At 38.9% G+C, this 14,960-nt stretch overlaps 1 long non-coding RNA gene across 1 annotated transcript in view; it reads left to right on the top strand.

The window, feature by feature from the left end:
- The first annotated feature begins 9,215 nt into the window (after positions 1-9,215).
- LOC141372645 (uncharacterized) overlaps positions 9,216-14,960 on the top strand; it is a 77,462-nt gene continuing 71,717 nt past the window's right edge. Inside the window, exon 1 of the long non-coding RNA XR_012378008.1 lies at positions 9,216-9,468. This is a non-coding gene — a long non-coding RNA (uncharacterized lncRNA). The remainder of the gene's footprint in view (positions 9,469-14,960) is intronic.

The raw sequence follows: 14,960 nt of genomic DNA, 5'->3' as shown, positions 1-14,960 counted from the left end.
CCACTTACAAACTCTTTAATTCCCTAAATGTTCATAACCTAAATATTTTGCTGAGGTATGTCTCCTTCCTTACAGTTAGCATTGTTGCTAAATGTCATTAGGAAGCCTTAGGAAGTATCAGTCTTCTGGACACAAGACTTAACACAATGAGAACTTAACACAAAGAGGACTTACTTAGGAGGACTTAAAAAGAGGGCTCTTTTTTTGCTTAGTAGCTTTACTTCCAATACAATAACATAATTGAACACTTTGTCTAAAGTCCAGCTACATATGTTTAGCTAAATATTTTCCTTAAGGTTTACATTATTAGTAGTTTAGAGCATCTTTCTACATGACAATGTCTGTAGAAATAGAAATACCAGCTAAAACTTATCTCAGGAATTTAACTTAAGTTTATTCTATGGTAGAGCTTTTGGAAGACCAGCCAAGCCTACTACTTAGTATTTGTGAAAGAAAAAAATAAATAAAAAGAGGAAGAGGGATACATTTTCTTTGATGGCAGTTTCATTTTGGTAAATTCATAATGCAATATTTTTATCTTTAAAGGGTTATTTTTTCACCCTTTATTTTAGACCAATCCAAAGCAGACACTTTGATGGACCGTGCATTATAGGAATAGAAGAGTATTGAAAAGACAAACTTTTAAACCTCTGTGGGAAAGAACCAAAATCATATCTTCTGGAAAAGAAGCACATGTAAAATCAATGAAAAATTAATTATTAAGTTTTAAAAATTTCTTACCAAAAATAGATACTCTATTATCTCTATTATATTTTTTTACAGCACATTCATCATCTTTTCATCAGGGGACTTAAATGGTATCAAAGTCCTAGTTTCAATGTGAAATTGAAGTTGGGCTGGCTAAGCTTCCTTCTGGCAAAGAAAACTTTTTTTTTAAAAATTATATTTATTTGACAGAGAGAGAGAGAGCGAGAGAGAGCATGCGCGTATGGGCAGGGGAGGGGGGCTGGTGCAGAGGGGGAAGCAGACTCCCTGCTGAGCAAGGAGCCTGATGTAGGGCTCCATCCCAGGACCCTGGGATCATGACCTGAGCTGAAGGTAGACTCTTAACCGACTGAGCCAACCAGGCGCCCTGAGAAAACTTTTTCTGTGGCATATTAAAGTAGTTATATTCAGGAATGAAGATCACTGCGGATTTATGATCTATTACATAGTATATTGCCTTGAAACAAGTCAATAGGGCAAATTAACATTTGTCACATAGGTATTCAATAAATGGGAGAGATTTCAAAATATTTGTGAATATATAAAACAAAATTTTCAAAGTTTCCTTTTAGGAATAGCCTATTACTTGCTTAAGTGGGTAATAAACTGAAAATTGTTTCAAGAAATTCAGGTCTATTTCCCACAATGAACAGGGTCTCCACAGTGTCAGAGAATTGGCTTACCATTTCCCAAGCCAATGGCCTTTTTTTTTTCTCTCTACACATGCTCTTTCTTTTTTAGCATTGCCAAAATGAAGAAAAAACTGGGTGTTTTGTTGTAACTGAAAGACTCATATTAGTTTTTCTGGATTAAAGAGCTACAATATGCTTTTAAAAGAGGGATCTATGAGAAATAATCAATAAACATATCCATTTCTTTATAAACATTTATTGAATACTAAATACATTCTAGGTTCTGTGTAACATATTGGAGGGACAATATTTATCTAAACAGACACTTGCCTGTTCTCCCAAAGTTTTAAGAATGGTGAGGAGGAAAATTTATAAGTGAATCATGCTAAATTATATATAATTACAAATTTGGGTAATTCTTTGAAGGAAGGGAATACAGTTTATTGAAAGTGTTTGACAAAGGAAGTGATCAGACATGGGCAGCAAGAATGATTTCTCCTAAGAAAACTATCCATGCATTGTAATTTAAAGATGAGTGGATTTAACGAGGTGAAGATAAATAGGATGCATTAGGTACGAAAACCCATGCGTGAGGTAAGAAAAAGGGTCAGCGACTATGGGATTGGCAGATGTTTTTGTTGTGTTGTTTTAAAAAATGGATGAAAGTTGGGCATACTATAATCTGAAAAGAAAGACCTAGTAGAGATAGAGAGTTTGAACTCACAGGAGAGATAGGTAGAAATAATTGGAGCAAGGTCTACAAGGAAGTGGAAAGCTGGGGAGGCATGAGATGATGATAAAGGTAAAGAATTACCCATGAAGGAATAGAGGCATATCTCTTTCTCTGATCATGAAGAAAAGGAGGAAGATGATTAAGACTTAACTTATGCAGTGGCATTTAAGGCAAGACTGTCTGCCGATAATGAGGAGGTTAGGGTGAGTTTGGGAGCCCAGGTGAATGCTAAGCACATACATGAAGGAGAAAACAAAAGATGGATAAAAAATTGATAAATTGTGTTGAAGTTCCTATGAAATTGGACACAAAATCTAGGGAGTTAAACTTAGTGGAGAGAAATGGTCATCAAGAGGTAAACCATAGTGTTCCATTTAGATAGGAAAAGATGTGAGGCCAGCAGGGTTAATGGACCAGTCAGGGGCACGCAGTCCAAGTCTAAAAGTGGGGTAGCAATGAGAGAGCTGGTGTGATAGAAACCTGTAGTCAGAGGTATTTTGGGGTTAAGCATTAGAGTTGGTTGAGGACAAATTTCAAAGTGGGGTGGTGGGAGAGATTTACTCAAGTGTATGGAAGCCACTGGAATTGAGGAGGTCAGAGTTACTAAAGTATACTGAAGTCCTGGAATTGGAGACCTATCAAAGCTCTTTGAAGTTAGGATTTTAAAAGGATTTCCCCCCCCAAAGATAACAAAGCAACACAGAGGCAGAGAATCACATAATCATGTACTAATTAGATTAAACATATTGATAGGGTAATCCTCCAAAGTAGTAGATAGCAAATTTTTCCCTTTTATGTTCATTTAATTTCAGTTTTCTTATTATTGGAACAGTCACAAAACCATTTGTGTATTATATGCATTCATATATTAAAATTAAAACCAATGACATTATGGAAGGGAATTTTGAAATGATAAACAGACCATGAAATAAAACTGAATGTTTTCACAATGATTTATCTCATATAAAACTAATATAATTTTTTGTTTCTCCAGTATCCTTATTGCTACAGCCTGAGCCAGTGACCAACACATGCTATAGCATGATATATACGTAATGAAACCATAATAACCTCAATGTTGACATTATAACATTAACAGAGCATTAAATTCAAATAATATAATTATGAATCAAGGTCATAGTCAGATATGCTTCATATCAAACATGCTAAAATAATGTAGAGAAAAGGGAAAAGGTGGTGAAGTTCAGAGATATTCGAAATGTAATGTATGTAGATGGAAAGAGAAAGAAGGTGAGGCCAAGAAATAAAGTGAATTCTCTCTGCTCCTTACCAGACCTTGTTTAATTAAGAAGTAAAGCTGAGCCTCCTCATTAAACTGTAGCCTGTTTCTTTTAATATTTGTTTCTTGGTAATCTTAAAGAAAACTTTGGCCAACATGATTTGATAACTTCTCATAATAAAACATACCATGTAATGATTCTGGTCACCAATTACAGTGCGTGATGGTGGGGTGGGTGTGGGATTTCCTACACCACCAAGCAGATGGATGTCTGACAATTCAACTCAGTTCTGACACCATCTATCCAGAGATTTCGTCGGATCCCACAGATTAGTGGCTCAGTTCCCCAAGACTGCCCTCCACTTTAGATGCCAGTTGCAAGGCCAGGTTGTTACCCACTAGCTATAAATCAGGGATTCCTATGACCCTCTGCTGGGGTTTGATTAACTTGCTAGAGCGGCTCACAGAACTCAGGAAACCCATTTACTTGCTAGATTACTGGTTTCTTATATAGGTTATCAAAGGATATGAATTAATAGCCAGGTAAAGAGATGAATAGCGTGAGGCCCTGAACAAAGGAGCTTCTGTCCTCATAGAGTCTGGGGCCCAGCAAGGTGGCATGTGGAAGTGTCTGGTTCATTAACCTGGAAGCTCTTTGAACCTTGTCCTTTCAGGTTTTTTATGGAGCCTTCATTACATAGGCATGATTCATTAAATCATTGGCCATTGGTATTGAACTCAGTCTCCAGCTTCTCTTCCCTTCCCAGAGATCTGGGGATAGGACTGAAAGTTTCAATCCTCTAATCACATCGTTGGTTCTCTTTGTGATCAGCCCCCATCCTTAGGCGCTTTCCAAAGGTCACTTCATTAACAGACACTCAGGTGTGGTTGAAAGGGGTTTGTTATGAATATTGAGACAACTTCTTATCATGTAGGAAATTCCAAGGATTTAAGGCGCTCTGTGCGGGAATGTGGATGAAGATCAAACATACCATGTTTACCTTTTTCTCTTCTGACACTTGAAAAAATATGCATTTATATTAGTTCTCTTTTCTACCAAATTCAGTTAAAAGTGCAGTGTGGTAATCACATCTGAATGAACACAAATGTGCTTGTGAAATCCTTTCTTTTATTGAGATACCATTGATGTGGAAGTTGTCTGTGTTTATCATTATTGTTGTTATTTTATCTTACTAAAGTTTTAATTGCTTTCCTTAAAAAGCTTCAACTTCTTAGAGCATATGCTTTTCCTAACTACAGTGCTTGGTGATAGAGAATTATTTATTATTATTATTATTGTTTTTGGTAAGAAGCTGCCAGCTACCTCTATGCCTAGGTGGATAGAGGAAATCACCTTCCTTGAAACAGATTTTTCTTGAGACATGAGTCACTTGGGTACACTACTAGACTATGAAACATAAACAGTAGGCACCCATGGCCCTAGAGGAAAAGTGTAGCAAACTTTTTGTGGCTGACAAAGATATTTCTCTTCAGATTCCATGGTCTGCTGGCAGGACTGGCTTCACGGGTATGCGACCAGTGCAATCACACATCTCCTGCTCAGAAGTGCTCCACATTTGGGGCTTGATGCTCTGTAGCTATTACAAAATTCTTAATACTTTTGTCTTAGAATTTGTAAGTGAAGTATGATGGCACAAAGGAGTATGTGTTGGGGAACTGGAGCCTCAGCTCACTCCTGGTCCCTCCTGTCACTTCCCCAGCCTGGGTTCTTGGCTGTCTGCTCCCCAGTCCCTCACAGCCTGGCCATGCTCAGCCTTCCACACCCTGTCTGCATTTCCTGACTGCTGTAGCCCTCTGCTTGAGGTGGCAACCAGCTTGGGTTGGCCAGGAGGAGGGTGGGGGGTGCTGTGGGTAGCATTCTAACATCCCTCTTTGGCCCGAGTAGTGGCATGTGAGCAAATATGGGAACTTCATGGTCAGCTTGTGCCTCATAGCATCTGGGAGCAGGGCAAAGTGGTGGTCTCCTTTCCTTAGGCTGGCAACTCCATGGCATATTTGGTGGGTGAACTGATGGGGGAGAGTCTCTTGCCCACCTCCCATCCAGGTACCAAATGCATCCTGGCATGGATGCTATGGTCCCTTGGTGGTTGCCATCCACCATAGATTGGGGCAGTGGGGCCATGGGAAGGGGAGATGATTTTCATGCCCCAGGCTGTAGCAGGGAGACCAATCCCATTGTTGGTGGGCCATATGCACAGAATCACAGATGGGGTCTTTGGGTACCTGTGAGGGTCTGCACTTGTACTGTAAGTATTCCCATGTCTGAGGAAACATGCCATTAAATAGCAAATAAAAACCACCGTGACACTGAGAGAAGGACAGTAGAAGAAAGGAAAATGTTTTATAGTGTAGTATTTTTATTGCCACTTTTCCCCCTGCCTTTTGAACAAGAAGTCCTGCATTTTCCTTTTGCACTGGGCTTTACAAATTATGTAACTGGCCTTGTCTTCAGAGCTTGTTCCTGGATGTTTGGGGGCGGGGGGTTGGTCAATGAGTCTTGTGAGAGGCAAGGCCTCAGAGACCTCTCTGATGGACAAAAGTGACACTGACTGACACCTGATAGCAGGTGAGGACCCACAGGTTCACATAGGGAAACTTGGGAGAGAAGAGCGTAATTGGATTGTTGACCTTGGATAACCATCAGGACCTAGAACAGGCATCATAAATTCAGTGGCTGGTTAACAGCCAATATCACAGAATGAATGTGGAGTGGATAAGACTGTAGCAAAGTGCTTGCCTTGTGTGATCTAGCATGTAGGAGTTGGAAGGAGGTACCCGCAACTCACCTCTAAAAGGTTGCCCCGTGTCAGGCTAAGAGCTCTATATTGCAATATTATTCAAGAGACACTGGAAATCCTGCTCTTTTGTGTGAAAAACTTTCTGTGAACTTTCAAAGAATGTGGATTAACAAAACATATCAAGGAGATGTATTTGAACGGGAGGCCCCTGATTTGCTGGTCACAGGCAGGCGGGTTGTGACATGGTATGTAGCTGAGGCTGTAAATCCCTCTTAGACTTAGCCGCTCTGGCTTCATTGTCATACCTTGGGAAAAAAAACGAGCATCTGAATAGGATATTAAAGAGCTGTGAGTTAACATTCAAGTGTGGAGTTATGCAAGGCCTGGGATTGTAAAGGGTTTTGCTGCAGGTAGAGAAGACATGTAGCCTTCAGATTGTGAGGACCTGTTTTTCAACAGTGACATCTTGTGGCAGTGACAGAAACAACAGCTGTGTTGGGTTAAGGGGGCTTTTTTGTTTTCTCCAGGCATTTAGAATGAGTAAGCCTCTGGGCTTAAAGTGGGAAAGGTAGGTCTCAAGAGAGAGATAATGGACCTTCATTAATGAAGGCAGGTGGTGGAGAGAGCTATTCAGTGAAAAACACAAGAAGTGACCAAACATAACATTCCAAGCCCTTGATAATGGGCCATACTGGTTTCATTGGTATAGAATTTTTATTAAATGTCACAGATATTAAAACAGAGAACTTACATTTAGATTTTCTTCTTATTTATAGAAATTCAATATTTCAGGAGAGATTAAGAATAATTTTACCAGTAAATGTTTTATGACTTTATGGCTGTTTTTCAACAGTGACATCTTGTGGCAGTGACAGAAACAACAGCTGTGTTGGCTTAATACTGTTCAATATTTATTAAGCAATAAATATTTATGGAGCCTGACACTGTCCTAGGCTAAGTATGTATATCAGCTGTCTTACTTGGCATCTACATTCATCATAAAAATTCTTAAGTTTTAACTTAAGGAAATGCAAGGGAATAAATATATATAATTCCATTCATTCCTTTCTTCATTTATTATGTACCATGTACCAGGCTAGATGCTGGGATACCGTAGCAACTCAGACATTTATGCTTGTTGTTTTCATGGTGCTTACAGTCTAGTAGATGCAAGAAGTATTAGATAAACACTTGCACAGATAGTCAACTTCAATTTTGCTGAGTGCTATGAAGGAGAAGCACAGAGTGCTGTGAGACAATAATGTGAAGATGTAACTTGGTTCCCGAGGAAGAGACGCTTCCACTGAGACTTGAAGGAGGAGTTAAGAGGCATGCAAGAAAGAATGGGAGATAGAAAGGGGCAGGATGAAAAATGCTTCAGACAGGGGAAACAGCCTATTGATGGTTGAATACAAAGAACTGGAAGCAGGTTTGGGAGCCAAGGCTCAGTGATCAAAAGGCACAGAGTGGTCACCATTGAGGCCAGAAAGCAGGTTCCTCAACAATGCACATCTACTAAGAGGGCTATTTGAAATATATGAATATGTAATGATACTGATACATATAGTATGCAGAAAAACTCATCGTTTTAAATATATATTCATTTATCAAACTTCCAAAGAAATAAAATTCCATGTTAATTTTGTTACTTTAATTTCTTTTTGGAAATAATACCATATAGATATGTTTGCTATCGCCTACTTTCTTTCTCATAAGAAATTCCATTGTGAAATACAGCATGCGTTCAGAATTATGCATAAAACAAACACATGCTTAATAAACTATTTTAAAGCAAACATCTGTGTAACCACCACCCAAATCAAGAAAGAAAATGCAGCCAGCTCCCTCAACCCCCCTGTGTGCCCCTTTTCAATTACTATCCTCACCTAATATGCTTACTGGCCTGACTTTTTAAAATAGCATTTTAAAAATTGAGATACATTTCACACAGCATAGAATTCACCACTTTAAAGTGTACACTTTAGTTGTCTTTAGTATATTTACTATGCTTTGCAGCCATCCACATGATCTAATTCCAGAACTTCTCCTTCCCCCTACCCCAAATCCTGTGCTTATTAGCAGTTAGTTCCAATTCCTTCTTTTTAACTTTTTCTGGCAACTGCTAATCTACTATCTGTCTCTATGGATTTGCCTATTCTGTACATTTCATACAAATGTTATCAAATAATATTTGGTCTTCTATGTTTGGCTTCTTTGACCTAGCATAATGTTTTCAAGATTTATCCATGTTGTAGCATATGTCAACACTTTATTCCTTTTTATGGCTGAATAAGTATTTCATCGTATGAAATACAATTTGTTTAGCCATTCATCACATTTTGTTTTGCCATTCATCAGTTGATGGACATTTGGGTTATTTCCACTTTTTGGCTGTTATGAACAATAATACTATAAACAAATTTTTATGTAAGCATGTGTTTTTAATTCTCTCAGGCACCTTCATAGGAATAGAATTGCTGGGCTTTTTTTTTTTTTTTCCCCATCTCCACTATGTTTAATAGAGTCTGGGACATAAGAGGTATCAATAAATAATGATTCAACTGAATTAAAGTAGATGTTGTCATGAGCTATGGCTAGGTGTTGGAGGAGGTCATTAAGAGGCTGTGACCACCAGTTGACCCACAAGCTGGACCCAGGCAATCAGAGGCCACTTACTCCCTCCCTTGTCCCTGGCATGTATGTTCTGTCTACTATTCCCATACTAGCTCAAAGGTTGCATCCTTGAGAGAGTAATGTATTGTTGAAGCCATCTGGACTATATTTATGACTGAACCCTGTTAAGGCTTCTAATATAAACTTTCAAGATTCTGGCACACTGGTGCAGAGGGCTGTCTTATGGCCACCGAAAACAAACCTTGTATATAAGTTCTCTTGTTGGAACTTGCCACCCACCAATCTGGAGTGGCCTGCCTCTTTCTTTAGTCTCTCCCTGCCTTCTGTATATGGGGACCAGTTTCAAATTTCACTGAGGCAACTCCGAAGGTTGAGAACCAATACCAGCTCTGCTCATGGAAACACTCTATGAAAGAATAATTGGAAAATTCTTATGTTCTACAACAAAGGTGCTGGTATGGAAGGGTTGCAAAACCTAGGGCACAGGAAAGGGAGGTTGTACAACTACTGGTGTGGGAAAGATTTCAGGGCCCAGAGCTTGGGTACTTTCTTGGTGTCAAGGCATTTTGAGCCGCAGAATTATTGCCTTATGGGGAAGTGTCTGGGCACTGACTTGGCCCTTCTGACAAGATGGGGGTAAAATCCGAGGAGTGCCTTCTCTAGGGTCCTTGGACCTGGTGAATCTCATTCTTCTCAGGCTGTAGATTATTTAGATCACTTTGGACACATCCCAGGGAGGAACAGGTGTGTATGTGGGGGGACAACCATAGAATGAATGTTCCGTTCATCTATCAGATTGATCTTTTTTCCTGTGTTCTTTTATTTTTTGATGTTCAGTATGACTTCCAAATAGAACTAATTTTTCCCCACTAATGTTTTTAAAGATTTATTTATTCATTTGAGAGAGAGAGAGAGAGAGAGAGGCAGAGGGAGAGGGAGAGAGAAACTTCAGCATATTCCTCGCTCTGTGCAGAATTGGACGCTGGGCTCCATCTCACGACACTGAGATCGCGACCTGAGCTGAAACCAAGAGTCAGTCACTTAACTGACTGTGCCACCCAGGCACCCCCATTTCCCCATTAATTTTAATTTCATCATCAGTAAGTCCAACTCTTCTCAGGCCAGGATTTGAGACAATTAATGCAGGCAAAAATAATGCATTCAATAGATCATCTCAATTTCCCAATTATGAAGTTGATCTTAATGTTCTTTTTAGAGCAGAACTTCTTAACTTGTGGCCCATAAACATGAATGACAGAGACCAAGAAACACTTGAAACTGTATGCATAATTACATATGCATATTTTGGGAGGAAGTGTTTATTGCTTTTATCAGACTCTCGAAGGTTTTTGTGAACATAAAGAGTAATGATCACATCTCTAAAGTATCTTTAGAAGAATCACATTTCTTCATTAATTCAATAAATACGTATTGAAAATATAATGAGAGACAGGCACTGTTTTTGAGGCTGGGATACAGCTGTAACCAGACAGATAGATTCTTTCTCATTGAACTTACATACCAAAGAGAGAAACATTTCACAAGAAATGTCATGGAAATCAGTTAGAGAAAACAATGAAGGAAAAAGGCTTAGATTCTAATCTCAGAAATACATATGTTACTCAGGAATATATAGTGGAAAAGCCAGTCTAGGGTTTTTACTTATACAGTCAAATATTTGGACAGTTAACGTGATTTTTCACTTTCCACTGGATTCTTTACACATTGTAGACATAACTGTGGTGTCTTGAACGATTTAGTTTCCTCATTTTAAGTGGTCTTGCAGCTTTGAGACTCTTTGAATACTCTGAACTAATGCATGTTGGTACAAGGCAGTCCTAGTGTGATTGGGACCTGATCATTTGCAGAAGCCTCATCTCCACTGTGAACATCTTCCTTCCTTTGCTCTCATATTTGGCTGTAGTCCTGGTAGTCCAGATTAGCATTAACTACCACTGGATGGAGCTATAGCATCAGGAAAATAATCTCTCCATAGATTTTTGGAATAATTTCCCTGACTTTTAGCCATCAATTTGTTTAGCTATTATAGGGAAAGATTGTTGATTTCCTGCAATTTTGGAGTGGCAACATCTCATTACTTACTTTGTTATATTCCCTGAGTTCTTTTGTAGAGTCTTAGGACATATTTTTAAAAATCAAGGATGATAATTTTATGACACTCTTCAAGATAAGTAGAGAAACCTTGAAGTGTTGCAAACCAAGACCAGTAATTACTTTTGTAGGTGTATTATATGCTGCTGACCTGTGCTTTATACAACCTTAATAAGTAATGACATGACTTAACCTCTCTTTACACTGGAGAACATTCAGTGGTTTCCTGTTGCCTTGAGATAAATTGCAGAAATTACATATTGAAGTATTTCTCAACTTTCACCATACTGGAAATTGTGTCCAGGAAAATTAGTGTTATTTTCAGTACCATATCATAAAGCTTTCAATTTATCTGAATATCTATCATCATCATCTATCTCTTACTACCTATAATCCATCTATCTAACTTCTAGTACTCTGTAATCACTCTCTACTAGTGGAAGAATTTTTTCATGAAAAATATTATCCCTAAAATCACCTTAATTATTAATTCATTAATAATTCATTAATTACTAATGTTGGACTTAGACTCTTAATCGAAGGCTGATATAAGACTAACAGGACCTATAAATGGTGAGTTACAATATTACTTTATTTTTATCATTATTTATTTTTTAAAAATATTTTAAAGATTTTATTTACGTATTTGACAGAGAGAGACAGAGCGAGAGAGGGAACACAAGCACGGGGAGTGGGAGAGGGAGAAGCAGGCTTCCCACCGAGGAGGGAGCCTGATGTGGAGCTCGATCCCAGGACCCTGAGACCATGACCTGAGCCGGGGGCAGACGCTTAATGACTGAGCCACCCAGGCCCCCCTATTTATATCATTATTAAAATAAAATATGACCCTATATGTAACCTAAATATAACCCTTCCCCTCCTGAATTCTTTTCTTCTGTAGCTTCATTGTGCTACAGTTGTAAGAATGCGGGATGCCTGGATTGCTCAGTAGGTTAAGCGTCTGCCTTTGGCTCAGATCATGATTGCAGGGTCCTGGGATCGAGTCCCACATCGGGCTCCTTGCTTGGCAGGGAGCCTGATTCTCCCTCTGCCTGCTACTCCCGCTGCTTGTGCATGCTCTCTCTCTCTCTGATAAAGAAAGAAAGAAAGAAAGAAAGAAAGAAAGAAAGAAAGAAAGAAAGAAAGAAAGAAAGAAAGAAAGAAAGAAAGAAAGAAAGTCTTTAAAGAAAAAACTGTAAGAGTGGTGTCTCAGATCAGATGTATAGTTAAGGGTTGACCATCCAATAGTAATGCATATTTTTATATTCACCTGATTGAACTGAGCTGGAAATTCTGTGGTTTTAGATTAGAAATGATTGGTCTCTAAAGACCCTTTTAAAATGTTGTTTTTAGGCTTTCCCCTTTCTTTAATGAATTAGTGGTGAATTATCAGTAAAACAGTTAAATTAAAACACTCGAACATTTATATATCCTGCTTATTTCTTCATGACTTAAAGACTTTTATAAAATATCAAAATCAATGTCCTGAAACAGATTAGCGAAGTACACTACTTTCCTGTTGTTGATTTTTTTAGTTGTTTGCTGAATTTATAGGAGATAAAAAAAAATCGCTTCTTAATGTTAAAAGTTGGCATGACACCTTCACAATGAATAAGAGTAAATTCTCTTTTGAAAAGTATGTTCAGAAAAAATTTTTTTGGATGTTTAGAAAATTTTAAAGATACATCTTGTGATTATAATATCAGTTCTCTGGATTGTAGATTAAAAGAAAGACATATCTGCCCAACCTCACTAATTCTTTTTTGACTGATTCGCCCATTAGATGTCACAGATAACATTTGTCAAAGAGACAGGGAGATATGGGCAGAACACATTTTTGTTGTTGTTGTTGAACAGAACTCTAATTTCAGCTCTTACTTAATTAGCCTAATGATAGACAAGAAGGATCTGGAAAATCTGAATTACCACTCCAAGAAATTTATATTTAACAGAAAATACCTTAATAGGCATCACTGATGAATCCTTGAGAGAAGAAGTTATGTGATTGAAATACATTTCTGTCTCTCACTCCTCCAAGGTTCAAAGTGGAAGCATTTAATTGGCTGAGCATAAGTTATGTGCCCATGTTCTGCTGCCATTGGGCAGAGAAACAGGTAATTTCTCCCCTCTTGCTCTTATAGTAAAAGGTGAGGACTCTGCATCCTGCCAATAATACATATCTCGGGAACTCACGCCAAAGATGAAGGAGGTTTGGATGCTGGCCACTAAAATGGTGAATTAGTTTCTACATCTTTGGGTTCAGTTTCTATAGCTGATTCATTTTGTACCTGCCACTTCTTTTTTCAGCATACAGTGATCATTCATGTGCACTTATTCATTCATTAGTAACGGAGTGCTCACTCCGTACGGGGCTAGGCCAATGCACTTAGGGAGCTTAATTCCATTTGGAGGGAACTGATGATAAGCAGTTAAACATAAAAAGTAAATATAATAATTTTAGAGAGAGGTAAGTGCTAAGAGAATAATGGAAGAGGTAGAGATGGAGAGAGATTGGGAGGAAGTCAAAGAATGCCTTTCTGATGTGTGACGTCAACTAAAAAATGCAATACGTGGGCTGGAGGATTGACTGTAGAGGACAGTCAGGTCATTGCAATAATCTAGGTGAGGCATTCTGGGGCTTAGAGCTCTCTGAGTATCATGTGCTGTTTTTCTTTGCCCCTGGAAATCTACTTTCTGCCCTTCTGAGTCCTGTGGCCTACATCACTTTGGCTCCTTTGCCTCTGGCTTCCAACTGAGTGTGGCCAACGGAGGTAAGAGCAGGAGACTGAAAGGTGAAAGGAGAAAAAACCCTGAGTATTTATTCTGTACGGCACATCCTTACTGCATATCTGTATCTCTGGGCTACCGTGTAGGCAATTGCTGCCTTCCTTCCCCTTGCAACCACATTTCTTGTCAGGTGGCCCCTCTCTCAGAAGTACACAGAAGTTTGGTAATAAAACTCCTCCTCTTGCTCCTTCAGGCCTTGAGGTAATAAGGCTCCCAGGTATTCTAAGTCCCTGATGCTTCACCATCCCTTAGGTCTCTGTAAATAGTTCCTTCCTTCAACTCTCTTCCTTTAATCCTTTAGGTGTGTGCGGGTAATTCTGGGGGAAACTCTGATACAGATAGTGTGAATGGAAAAGAAGGGATGGATGTGACAGACACTGCGGAGGGAGCTCCAGGGTTTGGATCTGGCTGGGTGTGGTGAGGGAGATGGAGAAAGAATAACATAACGAAAGGTAAAGCATGCTGTCCCTCCAGAAAACTGTTGACCTGGAAAAGTGTAGCTTCAGTGGGTAGAGAGGTTAGAAGCTAAATGGCCTCTCTTTTAATCTTCCTCCTCCTACTTTTGCTTAAACAGATTCTCACTTTTTAAGGCATCTATCATTTAGAGTCAGTGTTAGGTTAACACTCACTGTTCTCTTTTTGTTTGTCTGTGATTGTGAAGAAAAAAGCTAGGGGTTTTAAATCTTTAAATCTTAATTTTCGGGGCGCCTGGGCGGCTCAGTGGTTAAGCGTCTGCCTTCGGCTCAGGTCATGATCCCGGGGTCCTGGGATCGGGCCCCGCATCGGGCTCCCCGCTCTGCGGGAAGCCTGCTTCTCCCTCTGACCCTCCCCCTGCTCATTCTCTCTCTCTCTCTCTAATAAATAAATAAAAAAATCTTTAAAAAAAAATCTTAATTTTCAATACTGTTTATTGGGCAAAGAAATAGAGATGGAGAGGCTACCATGCAATTATTCCCTCTTCCATTTGGCTCTAAATATGATTATATTTTATTGTGTATTAGCTCTACAGGGTTGGGAATATTGATAATGAAATACAGAGAGAGATTTTATAGCTGCTGGAGTACAATATCAGTTGGATTGACATCTTCGCTGGGACTCTGTCAAATGTTCTTTGTATATTGATTTTCTTGTCTGAGCTAGAAAGAGAGCATTTTGAATATAAGAACATTGTAAAGATCTCATGCTTCTTTGGTGTTACCCAGAGTATTTGGGTAGGTTCGGCAAATACTTCTAAACAGTTCTGGTTTGAGTGTAGTAGACATGCAGTTAGGGTCTTACATCCACTACCTCTCAGACCTACTTGTGGTGTGATGAGCTGTACAATTATATTGGCCATT

The sequence above is a fragment of the Callorhinus ursinus genome, unplaced genomic scaffold (assembly GCF_003265705.2).
Source record: "Callorhinus ursinus isolate GAN/ISIS: 27379988/994484 unplaced genomic scaffold, GSC_fseal_2.0 scaffold4, whole genome shotgun sequence".
In the NCBI taxonomy this organism is placed as follows: Eukaryota; Metazoa; Chordata; class Mammalia; order Carnivora; family Otariidae; genus Callorhinus; species Callorhinus ursinus.
This window is presented reverse-complemented; position numbering and strand designations above follow the sequence as displayed.